The following is a 16,823-nucleotide window of genomic DNA, read 5'->3' on the forward strand; positions in this document are numbered from 1 at the left end:
AAGTTGACACAACTTACATAAAAGAAGGGAAAATCCCTTTATGAAACTTTACTATCTACGCTCTTCGCGACCACAACTTGCGAAGACTTTACACTTTACATAACAAAACTTGGGCTTTTGCCCCAAAATTGACCGCAGAGGACCCTGTCCCAACATAGTTCCAGAATTCTGTTGTTGAACATATTTCCCAAAATAAATCAAAGAGGGATCTTGCATTGTACCTGAAGGATGAGCTTTCCATTGTTGACTCTGAGCCATAATATATGTTGGTTTTGTTTCCTCCTCGGCTTCTTTAAACATAAATTTTAATCTTGGAAGCGACAAACATTAAATGATATTTAGTGCAGATAGCACATGTTTAAACCATATCTAGTGGGCACTCCCTTTGACTGTGTTTCTTTCAACAACGTGGACAAAATATGGCAAATGCTTATTCTGCTTCAGATTGTTTTTGTTTGCCCTTCAAAACATCTAACTGTGTATTCAGCATACCCAAAATGTAAGGCTTAAAATATTCTAAAAGCTTATCAATTATGTTCATGTTACACCTCCACCTAGAGTTTTATTGATTCGGTTGAGGGGATCGTGTACTCCAGATCTGGATCTTGTGCTACCACATGAACACTTGATACAAAATTTAACAATATTATCATATTCCTCTTGAGAAATACTTCTGTGTCCTATTAAATTCAATGTTTCTATCCATTCGTCTTTTATGCCTTTTATTAGAGCAGCGTTCAGTACTTCTTTTGGTAAGGTAACATAGGGTGATCTCTGCAAGTTGTACTGAAATATATCAATATACTCTTCTAAGGTTTCACTATCTTTTGCAACCATTTTGAAAATTTCATCTTTTAGATCCTTGGATCGACAATAATCCTAATACTTAGTGAGAAAATCATTTTTCATTGCGTCCCAAGAATCTATAGTGCCTCCTCCTAAACCCATAAACCACCGTAAATTTTCTCCCTTCAAAGTGGAAGGAAACTGTTTCAATTTTTAAGGATCAGTGGTATAATCATATCCTCTGCACAAAACATCAAATTCGAACAAGAAGGCATCAGGATCCTCCGAAGTCATCCCATGAAAAGTTAGGATGTTTTGTAATGGGATGGATTTCATTGGAGCATTTTCCACTAGGTCGACTATAGGCTATTCCATTGTCGAGGTCTGGGATTGTTGTGGTTGGTTTTCCATTTGATAAAAAAATTTCCAACAATTTTCAGGGATTTCGTGATTAGGGTGTATTTTTTAGAAGGAAGATTATGGTTACTATTTGATTCTCAAGGGGGATTCACTGTGCTACTTAAATCTAGGATTTCAAATGCTTTTATTTTGACCATAATCATAGGGGATCCATATTCTGATAATCGTGGATCCATTTCAGCAACTCGTATTTTCTCCACTAGTCTCTCCTTCTCCTTCTCTTAGGTTACAATAATTTCCCTCTTGTGAAGGACTAGAGTGTTGAATATATGTGCTTTGAAAGTTTTGCTCTGATCCTTAGATTTTACTCTAAATCTCAGTGTGGGCTGCAGTTGGTTATTCTGTTGCTCGAGGGATTATGGTAGAGCCCTTCCCAGATGTTAGTCGAGGTCCTACTAAAGCTTGAGATTCATATTTCCAAATAATTTCATCTATAAAGGTCAATCTCCCAAGGTTCACCTGTCCCTAGGTTTTTGTAGTCTTTGGTAATGGTTTCTATTCTACTGCTACTTGATTCCTATCTTTCTTCTTAGCCATGCACACTTACATAGCCTCAACATACCAATTGAAAGTGGGCGCTAGGCACAAGCTTTTTTCTTGCGTGCATAGGTTCTTACCTTCCGTCTTCAGTACCTAGTCTTCTCAGAGACACAATCTATCACTATTTTTACAACCTCCCTGGAAATGGCACCAAAATGTTGGGCACTAAGATGACTCCTAGAAATCAACTTAATCCTACCTTCATTAATTTTGTCAACCTAGGATTCATCTTTTATTTCAAGGTTGGCAGCATAGTCTATGCAAGCATAGAACTCTAAATTATAAGGATGTGTGAGGCTATTGCTACGAAAGAATCACAAGTAATACTAAATATTATCCAATCGGTATAAAAGTAAATTGTTCATAGCAACAAATGTCTTACTTCCTACTGCTAGAGTTTCAAGATTCATAAAAGAGATCTATTCTAACTCACCAATCACTTTATCTATTTTAGAATTCTCTCAACAAATTACATGCATAAAGAAAATTACTTAATTCATACTACTACTCTGAAATCTCGCTTTTCCAAAGTAATTCACAAAATTCACATAATCAAACCTCTAAGCTTTATGTAACTAATTAATGTGATTCAATCAACAAATTCAAGAAACATACAACCGAATTATAAAGCATAAAGTTCAATAAATCATCTGCTATGAAAAATGAATGACTAATAACACAACCAATATCCGTATAGCAAATAACTAGATGGTAATGATACAAAACAGATAGTAGATCCTCCAGGGACTGGGCCCAAGGTCTCTGGAAGCACTATCTTGAGGAAATTCAATGCAAGAAAACTAAAACAAAGTCTTCAGTGATTTCGTTAATATGAAAATGATTTATATAATAATATATAGAACTTCAAGATTGATTTGTTGTTCACAATTCCACAATAAAGTACAAAAAGTAAAGTTTCATCCTCATTTCCTCCTTACTTCAGTCATGTATATTACATCAAAATACTAATAATGGAGCTATCATGGGAATCAAAAGGTTCTCTAGATTGTTCATCCTAACTATAGGATACTTGAATAGTAATTAAAATCTCCTTCATCTATCCTTCTCGATCATGTGCGTGCCTTGAGTTGACTTTGCCATAAATAAGGTAACGACATGTTCATGCTTAAACACTATGCATTTGTTTGAGGCAACAACAATTGTTAATAATATCATTTTGCACACCAATTTAATTAAATTAAAGCTCTATGGTATCTAAAATTCTTAAATTAATGACAATACCATTAACTGACTTTCATTACCGTTTTCTTCCCAAATTATTGCGAACTAAAGATAAAATTATTGAAAAACATAATATTAACTAAGAAAATAAAGAGAATAATCATACCATTTCCATGGCCCAACAATAAGCCTGATGGTACCTAGGGGGGATGAAAGCTTGAGTCCATGTTAGTCCCACTTGGATAGATTTCCCTAGTCAAGAATCTATTCCATGGCATTGCGGTGCCTAAATTGTTTAGTGACTGGTTGGATAGATTTCCCTTTTCAGGAATCTAGTCCATGGAATTACAGTGCCTAAAAGTTCTTCATTTTTCATATAGTTTGAGATCTTCCATTATATGTGTACATTATGAATACATGCCTAGTTAAGAGGGAGTGTTAGAAAATGTAACTATGTTCAGTCTTCAATAATGTACTTCAATCATTATGAAATGTACTCATCAAAAGAATAAGGAAAAGAATTTTTATTATTGTAATAATGAATTATTAAAGCAGGGGTTTCATGCTTGGGTCATAATTGTATTAGTCAAATTCCCCATTATGGAATCCTAGGATTAATATTGAGTTTATAGAGTCATTTTACATTCAAAGAGACCCTTCTTGGGCTTTTGAATCATGTAAAAAGATTTTGTATCAAGTCAAATATGAATTATGTACCCACCACATCATGTCAGCCTAAGAGAGATAAAGTCGGCCTAAGGAACCTCATTCGACCCACAAGAAGCCTATATATACAAGGAGGTCGGAGTCATTTGGAGTATTGACTCTCAAGCAAGTTTCATATCTCAAGAAGAGCTAGAGAAGTGCGAATTCTATTCTCGAGAGGTCAAAAGAAGTGCAAGTTTGGGGAAGTATATGGATAGGAATAAAATCGAACTTTTGGTGACTCTCTCTCTCTATTTTGTGGTCTGGGTTGGGAGATCTAAGTCTCCTAAGATTACACTATTTCTGGAACCTACATGTTAGCGGAAGTTGTAGCCTAGTCGAAGTTGTTGAAAGAGGTCGAAGATCTGGGAGGCTGACATGGTGTGGAGGGAAAGTCTAGTCATGGTCTAGGGTAAAGAGTCTCAAAGAATACTATTGAAAGGAAGAATTATATTGACTAGGTTTTCCCTTTGAGGGGGGTTTTTCCCTGGCATGTGCCTATATCTTGTGTCTCTTGTTTTTTGATCTTTGTACACACATAATATCGTAATCTCTTGATGAAAGATAAGATAATAAAGAAGTAAAAGAAGCCAACATTCTCACAAGTAATTTTCAAGAAAGGAGAATCAAACCCTAATATAATATCTTTGATTTTCCAACAGATTGGTCATTGTATATGTCACTTGTTGGAAGCATCTTATATTTAGCAGCTTCAAGTCCATTTCTTCTACATTTCTTCTAGGAGAATTGTTCTTTAGATAGGTTCAAAATTTCATAAAATTTATAGAAATCTATGCCAAAAACTATACCCAAGATACCAATCAAACCTTGTCAAATATCACCCAAAATCAGAAAATTCAACCCTAGTCAACTTGTCAAAATTTGGCTTGCAGTCAATATTTAATCAATATATGTGGTCAACTCAGCCTACAGTCAAATTTTGCGACTAAAATTCTATGTGGTCATCCTTGGTCAACAAACATATTTTAATCAAACTATAATTCATTCAAACTTGGTAAAACTTCATATTCTTGCTTCCTTTCTCTTCAAACGTGCATATATCTCTTATAGATAATTTTGTGCAGTTGGATTGGTCAAAATGATGATGAATTCTTGTGTATTTATATCTTTCAAGTGGGTTTGAAAAATGGTCACAACCATCATGGTGGGGTTGATCTGTCAACTTGGAGCCTACATGAATTCCAAAAAGTAAACTTTAAATTTTATTTTTCATAATTTTTCTTGGTTGATTGGGGATGCCACTTGGCATGCGGTAATACCTTATGATGCTACATAAAAAAAAACTCTTCCTCTTAGCGAGGGAGGTATTCTCTACAACAAATTTCCCCTTAGATGAAATTTGCCCTTCATAAGAAAATTTCATGAGCTTACTATATTGATGCATGTTCATAAAATGTAACTCCTCTAGGGTTGGAAAATGTCCTTTATGGCTCCTAGGAAAATGTATCAATCTCCTTTGGTCATGATATTGCTTGGGAATTCAAATTTCTAGTTTCCTGGGAGATATTTTTCCACTACCACTCAATATAACATGCCTTAAGATGGGAAAACCTATAAGACAAATAACTAGAGCAAGTGAAAACAATGGGACAATGACCCATTGTCACGATAATCAATGTCCCCAACGTTTTACATAATTTCACCGATGGAAGGAGTCTCAATGGGAAGGGAAATCACTTAGGATAAATATATCAATGATTAGGTGTGTTGTGATTCCACAAGGCCCATTCTGAGAGAGATGCATCAATGGCTCAACTCAAGAAGGAAGCTAACAAACTCTCCAATAAAAGGCTTAAGATGAAGAGATCAAGACTTAGGGTTTTAGTTATGATGATGTTAATAGGAATTCCTAAGATCAATACTCTAGGTGATGAGATATGACCTCTTAAGGACGTTCTTTGTGATGATTTGACACTTCTGGGAGGTTCTTTTCTCCCTTTTAGATTCCTAAGAAAGACTTGTACTAGACCTAGGTTTTTATGAAAAATCATGGGAAGAAATACTTCCAAAGTACTCACAAGGTTGACGAAAGGAGGAGAAAGGTTCTCTTATGATTTATTACAATGAATACTAAGCTCATACAACCCTGAAATAAATCCAAAAATTAAGAAGTTACAAGTTATGGTTTCCCTTTTAGGGCGCACCTAGGGCTCAATATTTTATGGATGAGGGACCGTGAGAAATCCACCAAACTTGGATATACTCTAGACAAGACCTCGAGGAAGACTCTTGCACTCAAAAAATCCAAAAACTCACTCTCTAAAATATTTCACTTGACTGCCTAGTCTAGTCATCCAAGAGAGAGGGGACGTAGATTTAAGGAGAAAATATGGAGAAAGAGGAGTTTGATCACCAGATTCCATGGACTAGTGCCTAGTCATTTGGGAAATCGAGTCTTGAGATGCTCAAGAGAATATAAAATGTCTTCCAAGGAGTCTCGGAATTGATTCCCTAGGTACCAACTTCAAACATTTACCCTCTTCAAGATATAATGGAGTTTCATGAAGAATCAAAGACATTCATTCACAAGTAACATTCAGTACATGCCTTGCATTGGATAACATATACAATACTCTACTAGAAAATATTTCCAAACTTAATTTTAAACAATTAGGGCACAAATTAGCACATTCTAGAGAAACAATTGCATACATTAAGCAATTTTCAAAGAAAAAGTTCATCAAAATTTAGCACATACAAAGAGGCATGGAATATATCCATCCATCATTCAAGAAGAAGCTCCAAAGAAGAATGTGAATTATCTTCCACACATGAAAATGCATTAAGAAAGACTCCAATGGCTCCAAAGAAAAAGTGTGAGTTATTTACAAGAGAACCAATCCAAGTGTGACGATGATCAAATAAAAATGAAGATGAGTTATATTGATATGTGCCTCACCAAGTCCAATTATTAGCTTATGGGCCCCATAACATTATAAAAATGTGAAAAATGTAAGCCTTGGTCACAAGCTGACCAAGTATCTTTCATAAATTATGAATTAGCCATCCAAATTGTCGTTGAATTGAGGACATCATGGCGATGTAGGGTTGTTGGAAGGTTATGTTGAGTCCTATGGGTGTGAAGATGGGAGAAAGGGATCCATAAATCACTAAATATGGGATGGCACCTAATTATTCATGCAAGTCATCATGTGGGGCCCCAAAGTGGGTTTTGGGCACAAATGCTAGTCTCATGGGCCTCCTGATAATGGAATAACATGTATAATAGTCCAAATGAGGGCTTTGATGATGATTCCTACCATCCCATTTCTCAAGGGTGAGACAAACCTCCTTTGGGCCTTGGATCAACCACTATAATATGCTAATTCAGTTGGGTCACATTGGTTCAGGTGCATCATCTCGCAAATGATGTGGGGAAATGAACAGACTATTGAGGGTGTTGAAGGTTCCCATGGAATGAAATGATGCTCTAGTACACCATGGAGTCTCATGGCTCTCAATGCTACCCCTAGGAGTGCCATTATTATCCTCTAGTGGGCTTCGACCCCAATTAAGTTTCCCAACCCATGATGAAACCACTTTCCAATTACATATAAGATCAAATGCACTTCCTCACCATCAGGTACAATAATTTATTAGTGCATGTAAGTGAACCAAGCTTGTTAATCATGGGTACATTAAGACTTCATAGTGGGTTTCCCTTCCAAATTTTGGGCTTTAAGCTTGTATTAATATTACCTCCCTAGGCAAGAGTGGCTAATAATAATCCTATTAGGTGTTCCCAACTCCTAAGGTGAAATACGGATCCAAGGTACATCCTTCAATTGATAGGATTCATGTGAATAATGATGAGATGGTTATAGACATTAGGGTCTCAAATTCAAATGCCATGGGTTCAAGGATGGTAATGATGAGGTGTGTCCACATATTTTGGTATATAGATGTAGGAGAGAACAATCGTGGATACATGAGTTACCCCGATCTTTGTTTTTCCACCCTTCTTCATTATCCTTTTACCTTTTCTTGATTTTTCTTTGTATTATTTCTTGGGGCTCTAGCAAAATGAGAGCATCATGTGTATGATGTAAGAAATTATTACCCCCTTAAGGTGTGGCACGTCATCACACACCAAGGATTGGGACATGCATGGGTTCCTTAATGATGTGGGGGCACTCATGGGCCATAGGAACCAAGGTGATGGCCATAATGATAAGGGGTAGAGATCATGTTTGGATTTTTCCCACATGCTTTTTTTAATTTCCTGGACATCATTTTCATTTTACTTTAGTTTCTTTCTTTTGGACATTATATGCTTTTAAATTTATTTTAGTTCCATCAACCTATGGGGCAACATTTCCATGCTTGACCCAAACATGTGCAAGACCAAAGGGGTTATACTAGTTCCTTAATGTGGACCCAATGGTCATGTGGACCCAAAGAAAAAATTGATGAAATAGGGCTTGTAATGTGTGGAGGGGAGTGAAAATTATGGAACGGGAAAACGGGGCTGAGCTACCAAAATCATGGCTTACCAAGTAGTGTCATTCCTAATGCCATAAGCCAATAGGGGAGATCCCACGGGACTAGGATTGAGGATTAAAAACCCATTTAAGATGAGGGAACAAAACCATATTCAAAATAATTCTTTCTTCCAAGTCACCCGATAATCCATGCCTAACACGCCTAAAGAAAAACAAGCATAAGCACCTAATTGCATAGTGAAAAACATAAATTTTAGGGTTGGATTGTCCACCTTAAAACATATGCTCTCAATAGATGGGTGAGGGGACATATGGATAATGCAATGAGTGAAGATCAAATCGCACAATGTATTGGTAACGTTGGTGGTTATCAAGGGTTGTTGGTTGTCATCTAAAGAGATATCTAGGAGAAAAATTCTCCTATGGGGTCACCCACTTTTGGTAGGTAACATCTGGCTCTAACTAGGACATGAGCTCTTTGCAGAGTGCATGATAAATGTATTCAAGGAAAGGAGGCCATGAGAACACCACCAATCATCTGGGACCACATACTTGTATCCTGGACATCACAAATAATGTTGGAAGCATGTGTCCTAGGCATACTTTTAATATCACCCATGTTTTCATCAAATAATAAACCATATAGAAAAGTAAATGTATTTTAAGATGAAAGTATAACCTAAATGCACCTACTCTAGCATGATAACATGAGATGATGATAGAATATATGAAAAATCAATATGCAATGCATTCTACTCTACCATGTATGGCTACATTATGAAAATGTTTATTCATATAGCTAATGACCAACATATTATTAGATCAAGATAATATTTTCCACCCCTATGACCAATTATGATATAAACATGATAATCATGACACTCATGTGCTAGGTCACAAGGGTGGGAGGTGGGAGAATAAGATGACCATAATTAATGCAAAGGGGCCATGGGAAAAGGGGAATAACATGAAATAGGCCGGACCCATCGATTCATTCCCTCAACCCTAAATATAGAAAAGTCAATAATCAAAATAAACAATCTTATCTTAAAATATTCCTTGGGTATGGATCCCTTCTTAATGTCCCTAGGCTTATGTTGAAAAGGGTGGGGTGACGAAGAGTAAAAAAATAAGGTTTCACTCTGCTAGAATCATACTAAAAAGGTCTCATATTCCTATCATCCTCTCTCCCATTAGCAACTACATTTTATCTTGGGAAAAACCACAATTCCCCTCCTTTGACTAGAGGAATCAATTCTTCCTTCAAACTAGGGAAACGAGCCTCAAGGCATGCATCCATTCCTTAGCTATCATCATCAATGACATAATGAGGGATATGTTGTTCAAACATGAAGAAAAAACCCTTTTCAATGACATTATAGGGAGAAGGATCTTCGTCAATCCTCTATAGACTAGGGCTATTTAACTCTTCTTCAACAATGGCAACATCCTTTTTGGCAAGACTGGAATTATTTTGAAACATGAAGAATACAACTTTATATTCATCAGGATGGCTTCAAAACTTGGTTTTTGCATATATGCCTCATATTGATCCCCATTATCTACCATAACAGTAAAAACATTCTATTTTTCTTGATCATCATGTTCCATCCCCCAACCTTCAGACCAAAATTCATCCATATATTCCTCATCAACTTGACTATCATGATTTTTTAAATTTGTAGCTTCCCCAGAATCATCCCATTCCTCCTTTGGCTCATTTGGCTCTAGAATTTCTTCAATAATCAGGTTACTTTGTTCATGGTTCTATTGTGCACTACAATGTCTTTCTTGGACAACATAACATGAAATGTTGACTACATAGTTCTAGTAATAAAGTTCTAGGAGAAGGATGTTTGTAGGATTTTCTTCATATTAACATCGTATCTCATAGAGCTTTCCTCCTTTCTCACTACATAAATGGAATAGGAGATCCTTGTCCTCACATTCTTCTATTAGCTATGTTAAATATTTCCTATATTCATTCATCCTTCGTTGTAGCACTTGGAGGATTTCAAGATCTAGAGCCTCATCATCATCTTAGGAAGAAACACTTTCAATCTCATAATACTCTTCTTTAACATAGTCCTTGAGGTCTTCATCAAGCTCTCATCCTAATGATCCATAAGGGAGTCAAGGTCTTGAACCTCACCAGCGTACTCAATGAGATCTTCCTCTTGGAGAGCTACATTTAAGTCTTGAAAAGCTTCTTAAATGCTTTGAAAACTTAGTCCTTTGTGCACAAATAAATATAAAACCAACATAGAGAATGAGGGGATTCTTCTAGGCTCACACGATCTAAGCCAATCAGAATCCAAATAAATAGATAGGATAAATAATTTCATCTTTCATGAAGTTGTGTTATGTTATGTCTTAAAGTATATCTTATGAAACTTAATATATGATTGGCCGCTGAAAGTGGATCCCCATCAAATATGGGCATATCCCTTATAAGTTCGAATTTTGGATGTTGCGGGATCCATGTGGGAAAATACTTGATCAACATGTAGTTGGTTTCTATATATTAATGGATTGGGAGTCACCAAGGTGATTGAAAATTGTCTTAAATGATGCTTTCTTCACCCTCCAATCATTGGAATTTAAAGTTAAATGAAGAAAAAGGTTTTTGTTCTTCCAATGGATTCACCAATAATCATATATGTTGTCATTAAGGAAGAAGATAAAAATTTCATAAAGGTAGACTCACTTTGTCCCCAATAATGGCACCAAAAATGTTACCACACAATCTAGCAAGTCCTAAAAATGGAAACCTTATAGGACAAAGAGTTATACCAAGTGATAACAATGGGACAATGACAAAATGTCACCACAATCAATGTTCCCTACTCTTTACGGACTTTCACCGATGGGAGGAATCTCAATGAGAAGGGAAATCACTTAGTATAAATAGATCAATGATTAGGTGTGATGTTATTCCATAAGTCCCATTCTATGAGAGACACAACAATGGCTCAAAGCTTCAAGGAAGCTCACATGCTTTCTAAGAAAAGTCTTTAGATGAAGAGATCAACACTTAGGGTTTTAGATATGACAATGCTAATAGGTATTCCTAAGATCAAGACTCTATATGATGAAATAGGACCTATCAAGAAAGCTCTTTTTGATGCTTTGACACTTCCAAAAGGTTATTTTCTCCCTTTTAGGGTCCTAAGAAATACTTGCACTAGACCTAGGGTTTTATGAATAGTTGTGGGAGGAATTGCTTCTAAAATACTCACAAGGTTGAGGTAAGGTGGAGAAAGGGTCCCTTATGATTTATTCCAAAGAATACTAAGCTCATACAACCCTCATAATAAATCCACAAACTAAGAAGATACAAGCTAGAGTTTCCCTTCTAGGGCACACCTAAGGCTCAAGATTTTGTGCATAAGGGACAATGGGAAATCCACCAAACTTTGAGATCCTCTATACAAGACCCTAAGGAACAATCTTTCTCTCACACAATCCAAAAACTCACTCTGTAAAATATTTCTCTTGATGCCCTAGTCTAGCCATCTAAGAGAGATAGGACCGAGATTTAAGGAGAAAATATGGACAAAGAGGAGTTTGATCACCAAATTCCTTGGACTAGTGCCTATTCCTTTATGAAGTGGAGTCTTGAGATTCTTAAGATAAGATAAATCATCTTCCAAGGAGACTCGAAATCAATGTCCTAGCCATGAACTTCAAACATTTACCATCTTCAAGATATAACGGATTTTTGTGAAGAATAAAAGGCATCCATTCAATAGGAACATTCATACATGCCTTGCATTGGATAACATATGAAATAATCTACTGGAAAATATTTCCAAACTTAATTTTCCATAATTATGGCACAAATTCACATATTCTAGAGCAACAATTCCATACATTAAAAAAATTTCAAAGAAAAAAATCATCAACATTTAACACTTACAAAGAGATATGCAATATATCCATCGATCATTGAAGAAGAAGCTCCAAAGAAGAATGTGAATTATCTTGTACACATCAAAATGCATCAAAGAAGTCTCCAATAGCTCCAAAGTAAAAGTGTGAGTTATTTATAAGATAACCAATCCAAGTGTGATGATGATCAAATAAAAATGAATGTGAGTTATTTTTATATTTGTCTCACTAAGTCTAATTATTAGCTCAGGACCCCCCTAACATTATAAACATGTGGAAAATACAAGCATTGTTCACAATCTGACCAAGTAGCTTTCATAAATTATGAATTAGTCATCCAAATTATAGCCGGATTTATGATGTCCTCTCATTGCCAAGATGAGAGATAGGGCTTCATAAATCACTAATAAGGGGATCACGACTAATTACTCATGCAAGTCATCATGTGGAGCCCCAAAGTGGGTTTGGCGCACAAATTCTAGTCTCATGGGTCTCTTGATGATGGAATATATTATATAATGCTCCAAATGAGGGCTCTGATGATGGTGTCCACCCTCCCATGTGCCATGTCTCAAGGGTGAGACAAACTTTATATAGACCTTGGATGAAGTGCCATAATATGCCAAGTCGATTGGGTCACAATGGTCCAAGTGCATCATCTCGTGAATAATGTGGGGAAATGAATAGACTGATGAGGGTGTTGAAGGTTCCCATGGAATGAAATGATTCCCTAGCACATGATGGAGTCCCATGTCTCTCAATTCTTCCCCTAGGAGTGTTAATAGGATCCTTTGTTGGGCTGGGGACCCAACTAAGTTTCCCAACCCATGATGAAACCACCAGCCTATTCGAATCACCATCACTACTAAGAAGGGGGGGTGAATCAGTAGTGATGGACTTTATATTAATTCTAAATATTTTTACCACAATATCAAATAGCCATGCACATTTACAACATTAGTTGAAAGTAACAATAAACTCAAAACATAATAACCATGAGAAAAATCAACACAAGCATGCACACATAAGAACACGATTATTTCTGGTGGAAACCCTTTCAGGATAAAACCACCCTACTGTTTTTGCATTTCTCAATTCTTTTATTAATAAGTTGAATAAATTTTACATGGATTAGCTTACACCATAAGCCAAAAGACTCAGCTTCTTTCACAGTATGCTAGCACGTATCATACAAGAAAACTGTTTCTCTCACGGATCTACAGAAATCTTTCTGCTGGAAGCTCCCACAACCAAAAATCCTCACCTAAATGCCATTGGACTATTCAAATCCTATTGGATGAGAAATATCTTCCTTCTATTGAATCTGCCAAACCACTATCTACTTTAAAGCTGCCCTTCCTTCACTTCCTCCATGTGAACCACGTTTCAAAATATTTCACACCTCTCAATTCACTCAACATTAGCAACCCAACAAATCCATCTTTCTTCTCATCAAATATGAATAAAAAATTTCCCTAGAGAGGTTTATTTATTCTCTTCTACTCACAAAAATCTTTTCTCTATAACAAACCACAAGCTGCCATTGTTTTTCCATAATAAACACACAAATTATTAATCTTCTTCTTAGCTCTATCTCTAATTTCTACACAAAATTCTCTTATATAAATTTGCATAAACTATGTGAGAAGTTGTTGCAATATCTACTCACTCTCAATTCCCTCACAATGGCATACTCACACACTCTCAAGACAACCAACCAAATAGACTCAAAGCTTTCCTCTATTTATAATTTTAATGTGTTGAGTAGCTTAGTAAATGCTACAGGTAATGGACCACTTAGCAATTCTTTCCAGACGCTTCAAATTTGGTTGAGATAGGATTCTTGACCAAATCAAACCACTTACCCCACTATCCTTTTGATATATTTAACTTTAATAAGCTTCTAGAGGCTCTATTACCTTTTCTGACCATATGTCGAAAAGTTTCGATCAAGAACATTGCCTCAATGCCAAAATTACCTAAGTTACAAGAGGAATGTCGATAAATTCTCATGAAAAACATTGGTCACACATGAAACAAAGGTTATATTTGAATGGATCTCCTCAATCGCTCCCACAGGCCTATCTTCCAGTGACTAGAGATTTTTAGTTGCTCCCATGACCCATCAACCATGCGACTAGGGCAAAGGATGGTCTAAAACATCTTTCCTCAGCTTAGAACCTGCCCAAACTTATTCCAGAGCTTAAAAAGCCTTTGTAGGACCTATGGAAGTCACTGACACCTCTGTAACACTTCACCAAGTCACTCCCATATCACCAACATCATCACAAGACAAATTAGATTGATTTGGATGCCAACCAACAACCATATTAGCACCTGGCCATCAAACGATTTCACAACAACTCTGCCATCAGTATGTAGCTCCAAAACATGTCAGATATCCTCCAACATGTGTACAACCAACTCAAGGATTCACTGACACTTGTAGACCCTCTCCAAGACTAAAGTATACCATCATCAACATGAGAGACCTAATTTGGGACATGGAGACCTAATCAATAAGGATCCTCAACTCTAACTCTTGTAGTAGCCAACAACACCTATATGCATCAACATGATCATGAGGAACATGAAAACCTATGCTCACACTCTGTTTGTAGCACCTGTTAATAGGATCCTTTGTTGGGCTGGGGACCCAACTAAGTTTCCCAACCCATGATGAAACCACCTGCCTATTCGAATCAACATCACTACTAAGAAGGGGGGGTGAATCAGTAGTGATGGAATTTATATTAATTCTAAATATTTTTACCACAATATCAAATAGCCATGCACATTTACAACATTAGTTGAAAGTAACAATAAACTCAAAACATAATAACCATGAGAAAAATCAACACAAGCATGCACACATAAGAACACAATTATTTCTGGTGGAAACCCTTTCAGGATAAAACCACCCTACTGTTTTTGCATTTCTAAATTCTTTTATTAATAAGTTGAATAAATTTTACATGGATTAGCTTACACCCATAAGCCAAAAGACTCAGCTTCTTGCACAGTATGCTAGCACGTATCATGCAAGAAAACCGTTTCTCTCACGGATCTACAGAAATCTATCCGCTGGAAGCTCCCACAACCAAAAATCCTCACCTAAATGCCATTGGACTATTCAAATCCTATTGGATGAGAAATATCTTCCTTATATTTAATCTACCAAACCACTCTCTACTTTAAAGCTACCATTCCTTCACTTCCTCCATGTGAACCACATTTCAAAATATTTCACACCTCTCAATTCACTCAACATCAGCAACCCAACAACTCCATCTTTCTTCTCATCAAATATGAATAAAAAATTTCCCTAGAGAGGTTTATTTATTCTCTTCTACTCACAAAAATCTTTTCTCTCTAACAAACCACAAGCTGCCATTGTTTTTCCATAATAAACACACAAATTATTAATCTTCTTCTCAGCTCTATCTCTAATTTCTACACAAAATTCTCTTATATAAATTTGCATAAACTATGTGAGAAGTTTATGCAATATCTACTCACTCTCAATTCCCTCACAATGGCATACTCACACACTCTCAAGACAACCAACCAAATAGACTCAAAGCTTTCCTCTATTTATAATTTTAATGTGTTGAGTAGCTTAGTAAATGTTACAGGTAATGGACCACTTAGTAATTCTTTCCAGACACTTCAAATTTGGTTGAGATAGGATTCTTGACCAAATAAAATCACTTACCCCAATATCCTTTTGATATATTTAACTTTAATAAGCTTCTAGAGGCTCTATTACCTTTTCCGACCATATGTCGAAAAGTTTCGATCAAGAACATTGCCTCAATGCCAAAATTACCTAAGTTGCAAGAGGAATGTCGATAAATTCTCGTGAAAAACATTGATCACACATGCAACAAAGGTTATATTCGAATGGATCTCCTCAATCATTCCCACAGGCCTATCTTCCAGTGACTAGAGATTTTTAGTCGCTCCCATGAACCATCAACCATGCGACTAGGGCAAAGGATGGTCTAAAACATCTTTCCTCAGCTCAGAACCTGCCCAAACTTATTCCAAAGCTTAAAAAACCTTTGTAGGACCTATGGAAGTCACTGACACCTCTGTAACACTTCACCAAGTCACTCCCATATCACAAACATCATCACAAGACAAACTAGATTGATTTGGATGCCAACCAACAACCATATTAGCACCTGGCCATCAAATGATTTCACAACAACTCTGCCATCAGTATGTAGCTCCAAAACATGTAAGATATCCTCCAACATGTGTACAACCAACTCAAGGATTCACTGACACTTGTAGACCCTCTCCAAGACCAAAGTATACCATCATCAACATGAGAGACCTAATTTGGGACATGGAGACCTAATCAATAAGGATCCTCAACTCTAACTCTTGTAGTAGCCACCAACACCTATATGCATCAACATGATCATGAGGAACATGAAAACCTATGCTCACACTCTGTATGCAGCACCTGCAAAACACTACTTCATCCTCACATCTCTATGCTAGTCCAAGCTAGTATACATGCCAAGGACCATCTACACATCATCCACGCACAAGCCACCTACAACCAAACATACACATTCATAAACAACTCACTTGCAACCCAAGAAAATAGGTTAAAATCAATTCCAACCAACAACACATATGCAACACTACAACACACATCAATGCCAAAAATCTCCCCCTTTTGCATTGATGGAAACCCTAGCTGAAACAACCATCTGAAAAATTATCTTCATCCTATCATTTTCCCCCTTTTACGTCAATGGAAAAGGGATAAACATGTCAAGGAAAAATTATATATGCTCCTATACAAGCAATGGGCTCCAT

The sequence above is a fragment of the Pinus tabuliformis genome, chromosome 4_1 (assembly GCF_031772625.1).
Source record: "Pinus tabuliformis cultivar Carrire ecotype Pingquan chromosome 4_1, CPIR1, whole genome shotgun sequence".
NCBI lineage: Eukaryota > Viridiplantae > Streptophyta > Pinopsida > Pinales > Pinaceae > Pinus > Pinus tabuliformis.